This window comes from Drosophila mauritiana, unplaced genomic scaffold, assembly GCF_004382145.1.
Source record: "Drosophila mauritiana strain mau12 unplaced genomic scaffold, ASM438214v1 U_260, whole genome shotgun sequence".
NCBI classification, from domain to species: Eukaryota; Metazoa; Arthropoda; class Insecta; order Diptera; family Drosophilidae; genus Drosophila; species Drosophila mauritiana.
Window position 1 is genome coordinate 9,624 of NW_022881396.1, and position 10,578 is coordinate 20,201.

The window sequence follows — 10,578 nt, forward strand, 5'->3', positions numbered from 1 at the left end:
GCAACTTGACACAATTCATTAAAGTCTTTATATTAATTATATGATAGGACAATATCATATGCGATGACGAGGTATTTGGCAACTTGGGATATATCATATGCGTCACTAAATTGATGACGAGGTGTTTGGCAACTTGACACAATTCATTAAAGTCCAATATCATATTAAATTGATGACGGGCCGTCACAATGGGGGCGCACTCCTTTAAAGGATAGGGACAATATCATATGCGTCACTAAATTGATGACGAGGTATTTGGCAACTCTTTAAAGTCTTTATATCAAAAATTATATGATCATATGCGTCACTAAATTGATGACGACTTTGGCTACAGAAAAATCATTTATTTATCGAATCATCAAGCAAAGGATAAGCTTCAGTGGATCGCAGTATGGCAGCTGCTCAACCACTTACAACACCTTGCCTGTTACAAAAGTCGTTTACAATTGATTCTAGGCTTTGTCATTGTATTAAATAATGCTTTTATATGTAACTAGCGCGGCATCAGGTGATCGAAGATCCTCCTAATTTACTATGTTACAAATTACATTGGCATCACATCCATTGTCGTTATAAAATAAATTATAAACTTTAAATGGTTTAGAAGCCATACAATGCAAATTGCCCCTTATTTATCATTGCAGTCCAGCACGGATACGACCTTAGAGGCGTTCAGGCATAATCCAACGGACGTAGCGTCATACCACTGTTCGCTCGAACAAGTATTGTGCCATTGGTCCGTACCTGCGGTTCCTCTCGTACTACGCAGGAATGCTGTCGCAACAACGTTTTGTCATTAGTAGGGTAAAACTAACCTGTCTCACGACGGTCTAAACCCAGCTCACGTTCCCTTGCATGGGTGAACAATCCAACGCTTGGTGAATTTTGCTTCACAATGATAGGAAGAGCCGACATCGAAGGATCAAAAAGCGACGTCGCTATGAACGCTTGGCCGCCACAAGCCAGTTATCCCTATGGTAACTTTTCTGACACCTCTTGTTAAAAACTCTTTAAACCAAAAGGATCGATAGGCCGAGCTTTTGCTGTCCCTGTGTGTACTGAACACCGAGATCAAGTCAGCATTTGCCCTTTTGCTCTATGTGTGGTTTCTGTCCGCACTGAGCTGGCCTTGGGACACCTCCGTTATTATTTGAGAGATGTACCGCCCCAGTCAAACTCCCTACCTGGCAATGTCCTTGAATTGGATCATACCTGAGTAATTGGAGTTATACCAAATTTTCAAATCAAAAATACATAAATGCATCGTTTTATTAAAGAATTTGTTTGCGATTATATAACAAACTCGTGATACTTTGATCAAGAAGCTTGCATCAAAACCCAATACCATAAGATATAATAATATATCCGTATAATGGCTAGGAAATGATACACGTTCCATTTAATCAAGTAAGTAAGGAAACAATAAGAGTAGTGGTATTTCATTGACGATACCAAACCGAGGTCTAATATCTCCCACTTATTCTACACCTCTTATGTCTCCTTACACTGCCAGATTAGAGTCAAGCTCAAAAGGGTCTTCTTTCCCCGCTAATTATTCCAAGCCCGTTCCCTTGGCTGTGGTTTCGCTAGATAGTAGATAGGGACAACGACGACTTTTCAGATCTCTCCGAACTTGTTTTACGTGGCGTGTTCCACACTGAAGGGATTACAACCACGACACCCTGAACACCACAAGTGGTGCATGTATCAACATGGTGTATGTGTCTGGATACGCCAGACAAGCGTCCCGGACTAGAAGCTATAGCTATGTACATAGCGACCACCCCGTAGCAATTCGAGTACTTGCTTGCCGGGCAAGCACTCCCCCTTGCTGAGGAGCGAGATCTACCTAAAATCTCTACTGATCTCTGGGTCACAGCACCCGAGTTTGCGCAACTAGCACCGTAACTCAAACGTCGAACACGAAGGCTCTACCCGCGATATGGGTACCAACCACAGCCACCACGATACCCACCAGGGGCCTACCTCAATGTGCAGTCTTGGATAGCTGCACAACCCGTGGTACCGAAAGAGAGGCTCGGTGGGCCTCCTCCTTTTGCTCCGACAAGCAGGGTTAGAGGGACCTATGGCTATATTAGTCGCCTCTTACGACAAGCAATAGCGGACTGTGGAAGTATTCTCGCCCGCTAACCACACGGCGAAGTTGTTGGGCTAAACACCCCTCCTCCTACGGAACACTTCGTCCGCAAACACTGCCAGCCGTTGAGTCCTCTGTTGATCTTCCAGGATTCTATCGAAGGTCCAGTTTTCGCCAAGGCGCTGCACTCCAAGTCCATCGAGGTTCCGCAAATCTGCATATAGGGGGCAAGCGCACAATATGTGCATCCAGTCCTCATATGGATCTCCACAAGCGCAAGCAGTGGTATCGCTGAGGGCTCTCCCTTGCAAAAATGCGTTAAACGACCCGTGACCTGTCAGCAGGTAAGACGTCCTCATCGAGAATCCAAATCTTGGATCCCGATAGGCGAGAGTGACATATGGGATGAATTTATGCGTCACCCGTCCTGGTTCGCTGTCATCATCCCATCTGTTCTGCCAACTCTGCAGTAAGCACTCTTCTAGGCGAGTCTTCCTCTGCTTCCAGCTTAGACACGTAGTGTCCTCGTCATATAGCCAGTCGTTCTCCTCCAGCGGGTATCCACGCTTCAGCTTGTATTTGACGCTAAAAACTTAGCAGCCAAGTCAAGCGGGGGAGCTCCACCAAGTACCTGCAGTGCCACTGTGGACACTGTTCGGCATACCGAAAGGCATCCAAGCAGGATTAGCCTCTGGCAGGAGGCTAGTCGTCTCCGGGCGGCTACTTGCTCGGCGGTGTCATACCATACCGGGGCACCAAACAGCACACAAGGTGCCATGAGTCCGTCATATATGGTCCGCCTGGCTCGAGGACTGAAGCCCCAGTCGGCTCGAAGCACACGCGCCAATGCTCCAACGACTCCGGTCATCCGCTGGCGAAGCGAAGCTATGTGCGTGAGGAATTTCATTCCTTCACTGACCGTGATGCCAAGGTACCGACAGCTACGCACATACGGAAGGTTCGCTCCAGCAAACCTCACCGTAGGCGCACGTCTCAAGGTTTAGCAGCATTATTACCGTCTTGCTGGTCGAGACGGCAACGCCAACTTCCGCTCCCCACGCTTCTACGATGGACATCAGCTGTGCTCCTTTTTCCTCTAGCATAGCTCGGGAATTTCCCTCGACGAGAAGCAGCAAGTCATCAGCGTATGCACTCAGCTGGCAATACGGCTGGAGACGCTGAAGCAGTACATCCATCAGAATGTCCCAGATAAATGGGCCACTGATTGACCCCTGCGGGCAGCCTCTAGTTACCGGTACTTCCACAGTACCGGAACTGCTTCGGATCACTGCTCTTCGGCCGAGAAAAAAGCTCTGCCACAAGCCCATCTCCCGGCATCCCAAGTCTGCTAGTCGGCGGAGTGCAGCACTCCATTCGACGTTGTCGAATGCTCCTTTGAAGTCCACGAATGTGCCGAGCACGTATTGCGCCGGGCTGGCACAAACACTGCTCTTCACGTGTCTCCAAGCATCCTCCACACATCGTCCTTGGCGAAATCCAAACTGCCATCTGCAGCCTTCCGGAAGAACTTCTCTCACACGATTCACCATGATGGCCTCGAGCACCTTACCAAAGACTGGCAGCAAGCATATTCCTCTATATGAGGGCTCACACTTGTCCTTATCTGGCCCTTTGAGCAGCGAGACAACTCGTGGGCACTTCCACTCAGCGGGAAAGTATCCTAATCGGATGCATCGGGAAAACAACGATGCTAGGTGCTCGGGTATGGCGCGCCAGACTGCCTTGCAGATAGTGCCATTGATGCCGTCCAAGCCGGGAGAGCGCCTGCTCTTCAACCGGGCAACACATGCATCAACCTCGAATTCTTCGAGGGCCGGTGGGACTTCCTCCGCGATGGCAGTCGGTGCTTCGGACTCCGCAACTGGGAAGAAATTGCGGAGGAGCACTCGTGCACAGTCACCCCAATCAGTGATGAGCTCCATTCACGCGGAGGCACCAATCTCCGTGCACTTTCTGCGGCCTCGGCAAATCTTGTAGACGCGCCCCATGGGTCGTCGGCATGATCTCCCACGAAGCGTTTCCAGTCATCCATTTTCGCCCTCCCAATGAGCTTCTTGTAGTTTGCTGAGGCCCGCCTCAGCTCGACCACTACACGCTCTATAGCGGCACCGTCATCACGACGCCTTCCATCTTGGAGTAGGCGACGAAGTCTCCGGACTTCGCGCCTTGCAGCGCAGAGGTCGGCAGTCCACCAACGTGCTCTCCTGTTGGGCGATCGAATTGACTTTCTTCCCAGCGCAATATCACATACATTATGTATACTGCGGGTCGAAACTTGCTGGTCCAACGGCGACTCTGAGAAGTTTTCCGGAAGTTCGGCTGCTCTACTCACCATTTCCTCCTTGAACAATCGCCAACGTGCATTGGAGAAGTTCCAGGACGGCACAGGAGCTATGCTCTCAACTGCGCGCGCGGTAGTTGGTTCGGCCACACAGTAATGATGTTGTGGTCACTCAATTCCCACTCGTCCACTCTCCACTCATATGTGGCCCACATAGATGCTGCCTCATTGACGATTGTCACGTCGATATCGCTAGTAGCTCTGATTGTCGAACGTGTACACCTCTGTTGACTGGTTTAGGGCGGCGACTCTTGCCTCCAGCATCCACTCTGACAGCAGCTCACCCCGTCTGTAGTTAGCTTGCCCCTCGGCATGACGAGAGAGTTTGCTAAGCCACATGGGGGACACTGCATTCGCGTCGAGGCCCAGGATTGCGGGGGTTCTGCTGGCCTGCAGCAGGACCGCATCCATGTACCGGAGGTACGGTTCCAGAGGTGCATCGAACTGGCAGTATGCGGCGCAAAGGAAGATTGAGCCAAAGCTCCCTTTAACGACCAGACATACGCCATAATCCGTGGTGAGGGTCTCCACTGGCATACAGATGGCTTCCTGTTGATCTACTAGGATGGCTGCCTTCCCTCGCCGATCGGTGAAATTCTCATTCCTTCAGGCAGCACATCCATTCCGTCCCGCCGAGATACGGCTCCTGCACCAGCGCGAACATAGACTCCGATCTCCTGAGTCGGACTCCGAGCTCGATGGTCGCAGCTCTGCCTCGGCCACAGTTCGCTTGGATGAAGCTAAACATTAATGTCTAGCTTGCACCCTCGCCAGCAACGCCCCGTATATCGGGCACACGTTCGAGAGCATGTAATGCCCCGAGGGTTGCCCTCTGTGACGGCAGTTCCGGCAGTCCACCGGGTTTTGGCACTTTGCCGCGGTGTGGCCTTGTTGCCCGCACTGGCGGCAGACATTGTCCTTCTGCCGGCATTCGCTGACCTTGTGGTCGAAACCCACGCATCTGTGGCAGGCGTATGTGCGGACCTGTGCTCGGCATCGGAATGAGAACCACTTGATGTAGACACGACCTACATCAAGCTTCGCCATCGCGCGGTCGTCTACCTCTAGCGTTACATTTACTGTGGCGCCGTCGGTTACCGACCACGCCTTGGTCACCAGGTGCACGGACTTCTTAAATTGGGACATAGTCATATCGCTGTCGAAGTTATTTCCATGCAGCTCCTGCATGAATTCCTCAGGGCCGATAGCTGTGTCGACGTCATAGACGACGACCTTCGGCTTCTCGGCCGCATTCCGTGCCACATTTAGCCCAACTTCAGCGAACCTCTTTGATGCTACCACCTTCTGCAGCTCTCCAACTGAAGGAGTACGAATGATCGCACCACCACCTCGACGGAGCTCACGTACCTCATGTACTCTGACTCCGAGGGAGGGTGCAACCATCGTTCGCACCTTTTCCGCTATAGCTTTCCCCGATAGCGCAGGGTCGTCGCACTTCACCACCGCTGACCACGTCTCGCGAACCTTGGTGGTCCGCGGGCAGCGATGGGTGCAACCTGGCATCTGGGGAGCATTGGCGGCCGTATTCTTTAACGGATTCGACGACGGCGGCGGCGGTGGCGGCATAGCGAGCCGCGTCTCCAGTTCTCCACACCGGAGCATTAACGCCAGCACCAGCTCATCGTAGCGGCTGATAGCATACGAGAGCTCTTCCGTGTCCACTTCTCCTAGGCTGCGGAAGCTGCTTCTCACCATGCGCTGGGTGGCCGACAGCTCTGCCATCATGGCTGCTTGCCCAGCACGGGCGGCAGCGGTAGCGGCGGTGGCAGTGGTTTTAGCAGCAGTGGAAACGGCGGAGGCAGCAGTGTGGTCGGCAGCAGGGCAGCAGTAGGATCAACAGCGGTGGCAGCAGCGGGGGGCAGCATCGATTTTGCCGTAGCCGCCGGGCGTCCTCCAGCGACGAAAACGCCTCCTCAGTACACCAACGGGTTCTGGCACTCCATTCGACGCCAGGGCAACCAATTTCGCCTGCGTCGGCGCCGAGCTCTTAGAGGCCAGATGGCTTCTGCGCCTGCCTCGTCTGGATTTCCTCGAGCACTACATCCGCTCAAGGCACTCGCGCTGCTGTCGCTCTCGGTCGGCATAACTCCGATGGGCTCCTCCTACCGTCGACGCCAGCAACCGTATGCTCGTTTGCTCAGTGACAAAAGGTAGATGCTCTAGAGCTCCACCTATCGGTAGCGTCTGGTAGCACTAAAACTGTCCTAGACCAACCCTAGCAGTGACTCCACCAATAAGCTTTTGACAGCTGCTCCAAAAGCTTACTCGAAAAACTTACTCGTAAGCTCGCCTCGCACACGTGCGGAGTGGAAAATTCAATAGTTTGTTATAATTCCAAACCGCTTTTTTAACACTCGACAATTTTCACTCGACTTCCGCGAGCACTAAATCACCATTTAATACTTCCAAACAAGGAAAACTAGTTATTCGCAATTTACACGAGCCAACAAAACACGTCCTCGTTAATCCATTCATGCGCGTCACTAATTAGATGACGAGGCATTTGGCTACCTTAAGAGAGTCATATTACTCCCCCGTGACCCGCGCTTACTTGAATTCTTCACTTTGACATTCAGAGCACTGGGCAGAAATCACATTGTTCAACACCCGCTAGGGCCATCACAATGCTTTGTTTTAATTAGACAGTCGGATTCCCCAAGTCCGTCCAGTTCTGAATTGATGTTAATTGATAATCGTTATAATGATAAAACTAATTGGTTAACCCAAATAGTATTCTTAAAAATTTTAGCAAGAAAGTTCCACAATGGCTACGTAACTAAACTATCCGGGGAACAAGTAACTAACATAAATGCTAGAAACTCTATTACCCAGAACGAGCACATAAACCATGTATTGTTTCCCAATCAAGCCCGACTATCTCAATCTCAGACCAATCCTTATCCCGAAGTTACGGATCTAATTTGCCGACTTCCCTTACCTACATTATTCTATCGACTAGAGACTCTTCACCTTGGAGACCAGCTGCGGATATTGGTACGGCCTGTTGAAAGTTTGCGTGTCCCCACCATAAATTTTCAAGGTCCGAGGAGAAATATCGACACAACAGTATATGTCATGCTCTTCTAGCCCATCTACCATATCTCTCTGCGAAAGACTTCCATGGTAGTACGGCTATAAAACAGAAAAGAAAACTCTTCCGATATCTCTCGACGGCTTCTTTATGGTCGTTCCTGTTGCCAGATGAGCACGAGGCCATATTTAATAACAAACGGATACTCAACAGGTTACGGAATTGGAACCGTATTCCCTTCGTTCAAAATTATTCAAGTTATTATATTCGCTTGTTTATATAGTTAGGCATTTTGTTTTACTTGAAAATTTTCGGCTTTCGCCTTGAACTTAGGACCGACTAACTCGTGATCAACCACTGTTCACACGAAACCCTTCTCCACTTCAGTCCTCCAAGGTCTCATTCGATTATTTGCTACTACCACCAAGATCTTACCAATGGCAGCTCCATGCAGGCTTACGCCAAACACTTCTACGCATACCATTTACCTTCCTACTCACTAAAGTTTCAAAATTTATATCACAAGTAATATAAATCATCTACTTTACGTAATGTATAGGTATACAACTTAAGCGCCATCCATTTAAGGGCTAGTGCTTCGGCAGGTGAGTTGTTACACACTCCTTAGCGGATTTCGACTTCCATGATCACCGTCCTGCTGTTTTAAGCAACCAACGCCTTTCATGGTATCTGCATGAGTTGTTAATTGGGCACCGTAACATTACGTTTGGTTCATCCCACAGCGCCAGTTCTGCTTACCAAAAGTGGCCCACTGGGCACATTATATCATAACCTTGAACTTCATATCAAAAAGTTAAGTTCTTACCCATTTAAAGTTTGAGAATAGGTTAGATCGTTTCGACCCTAAGGCTCTAATCATTCGCTTTACCAGATAAGATTATTTTATATAATATTAAAATGCACCACTATCCTGAGGGAAACTTCGGAAGAACCAGCTACTAGATGGTTCGATTGGTCTTTCGCCCCTATACTCAATTCTGACAATCGATTTGCACGTCAGAACTGTTTCGGTCTTCCATCAGGGTTTCCCCTGACTTCAACCTGATCAAGTATAGTTCACCATCTTCGGGTCACAGCATATATGCTCAAGTACGTTCCAGTTAGAGGCATAAATAATATAAATATACATTATACATAACTATATAGAACGCCCCGGATTGTTAATTAGCTATAAATAGCTAAAAAACTAATCCATTATTAGTCAAGTTAATTACGCTATTAGGTTACATCCCAATAACTTGCACATATGTTAGACTCCTTGGTCCGTGTTTCAAGACGGTCCCGAAGGTATCCTGAATCTTTCGCATTGTTAATCATACAAGAGCATATAATAAACACAAAAATCAATGATAATTATGCCATTATATAATTCCGAAAAATTAACGCTCTGTAATAATATAAATCTATCAGCACTTATCAAATTAATAACATTTATTCTGTGTTAAAATGCAAGCAATTTAATTGGAATAAACTATAAGTTATATTTATAAATTTGGATATGCTAATAGATTACAATGTCCTTATATGGAAAAAATGCACATTATTCTTAATAATATTATTTAAATATTACAATTTTAATGATGAATTTCCATAACGGATATTCAGTTCATCGGCTTAACCTCTAAGCAGTTTCACGTACTGTTAACTCTCTATTCAGAGTTCTTTCAACTTTCCCTCACGGTACTTGTTTACTATCGGTCTCATGGTTATATTTAGTTTTAGATGAGTTTACCACCCACTTAGTGCTGCACTATCAAGCAACACGACTCTTGGAAACATCATCTAGTAATCATTAACGTTATACGGGCCTGGCACCCTCTATGGTAAATGGCCTCATTAAGAAGGACTTAAATCATTAATTTCTCATACTAGAATATTGACGCTCCATACACTGCATCTCACATTTGCCATATAGACAAAGTGACTTAGTGCTGAACTGTTTCTTTTCGCTCGCCGCTACTAAGAAAATCCTTGTTAGTTTCTTTTCCTCCCCTAATTAATATGCTTAAATTCAGGGGTAGTCCCATATGAGTTGAGGTTGTATATATAACTATTTTTGCCATAAATTCTTTATATATAAATGATAAAACAATCAATTAAATTCGTTATAAATAGTTCCAATAGTTCTTGTAAGCAAATTATTTTTTATCCATTAACGAACCAACGAAGAATAATAACAAAACCAAGATTTTTCTTTTCCGAATCATAATAAGAGACAATTCTAGATGAAAAATATTTCAATTTTTATGCTAGACATTTCTCAGTATTATTGATTGAAAAAGAAATATTTCTCTTCGTTTTCACATTCAAATGTGAGATAATGTTTTCATTTCTTTTTAATATTATGAATAAAATCATTATTTAATCCAATAATATACCATATGCTTATAAAAAATTTATAAACAACTTAATTAGCATAGTCTTACAACCCTCAACCATATGTAGTCCAAGCAGCACTATAAAATTAATTAAAGTACATAACAGCATGGACTGCGATATGCGTTCAAAATGTCGATGTCATGTGTCCTGCAGTTCACACGATGACGCACAGTTTGCTGCGTTCTTCATCGACCCATGAGCCGAGTGATCCACCGCTTAGAGTTTTATAATTCATTTTTATATAATATCAATATTGTTTTATTGAAAGAAATTAAAAATACACCATTTTACTGGCAATATCAATTCCTTCAATAAATTTATTTTATACCTAAAAATAAATGTTGCGATATGTCTTAGTTCATATAAGCATTATGTATCATAAAAATCTGTTATGGTTTGCTATTTGGGTGACACATACTGCAAAATTATATAAAACATAACCTGATGGATGACAGTACAAACATGTATATTTTAGTTGTTGCATTAGCCAACGTATGCTCATAACATAGATGAACAATACATATTCGCAACGCGTGTATATTATGGTCCATATACACACACTATTTTGAATACCACATTCAAAATTATTTAATTTAATTCGACTTCTACTTTCAAATTTGTTCAGTTTCTTCGATTCCATTTTCGAGAATTTGTTTTATAGGAAAC

General features: G+C 46.1%; 1 non-coding gene and 1 pseudogene across 1 annotated transcript; both read right to left on the reverse strand.

Annotated features, from left to right (window-relative positions):
* Window positions 1-350: 350 nt before the first annotated feature.
* Window positions 351-9,574, reverse strand: LOC117149622 (annotated as a pseudogene).
* A 384-nt stretch (window positions 9,575-9,958) lies between these two features.
* On the reverse strand, window positions 9,959-10,136 carry LOC117149621. The gene has a single exon (XR_004460412.1). It is a non-coding gene; the product is annotated as a 5.8S ribosomal RNA (ribosomal RNA).
* Between the last annotated feature and the right edge of the window lie 442 nt (window positions 10,137-10,578).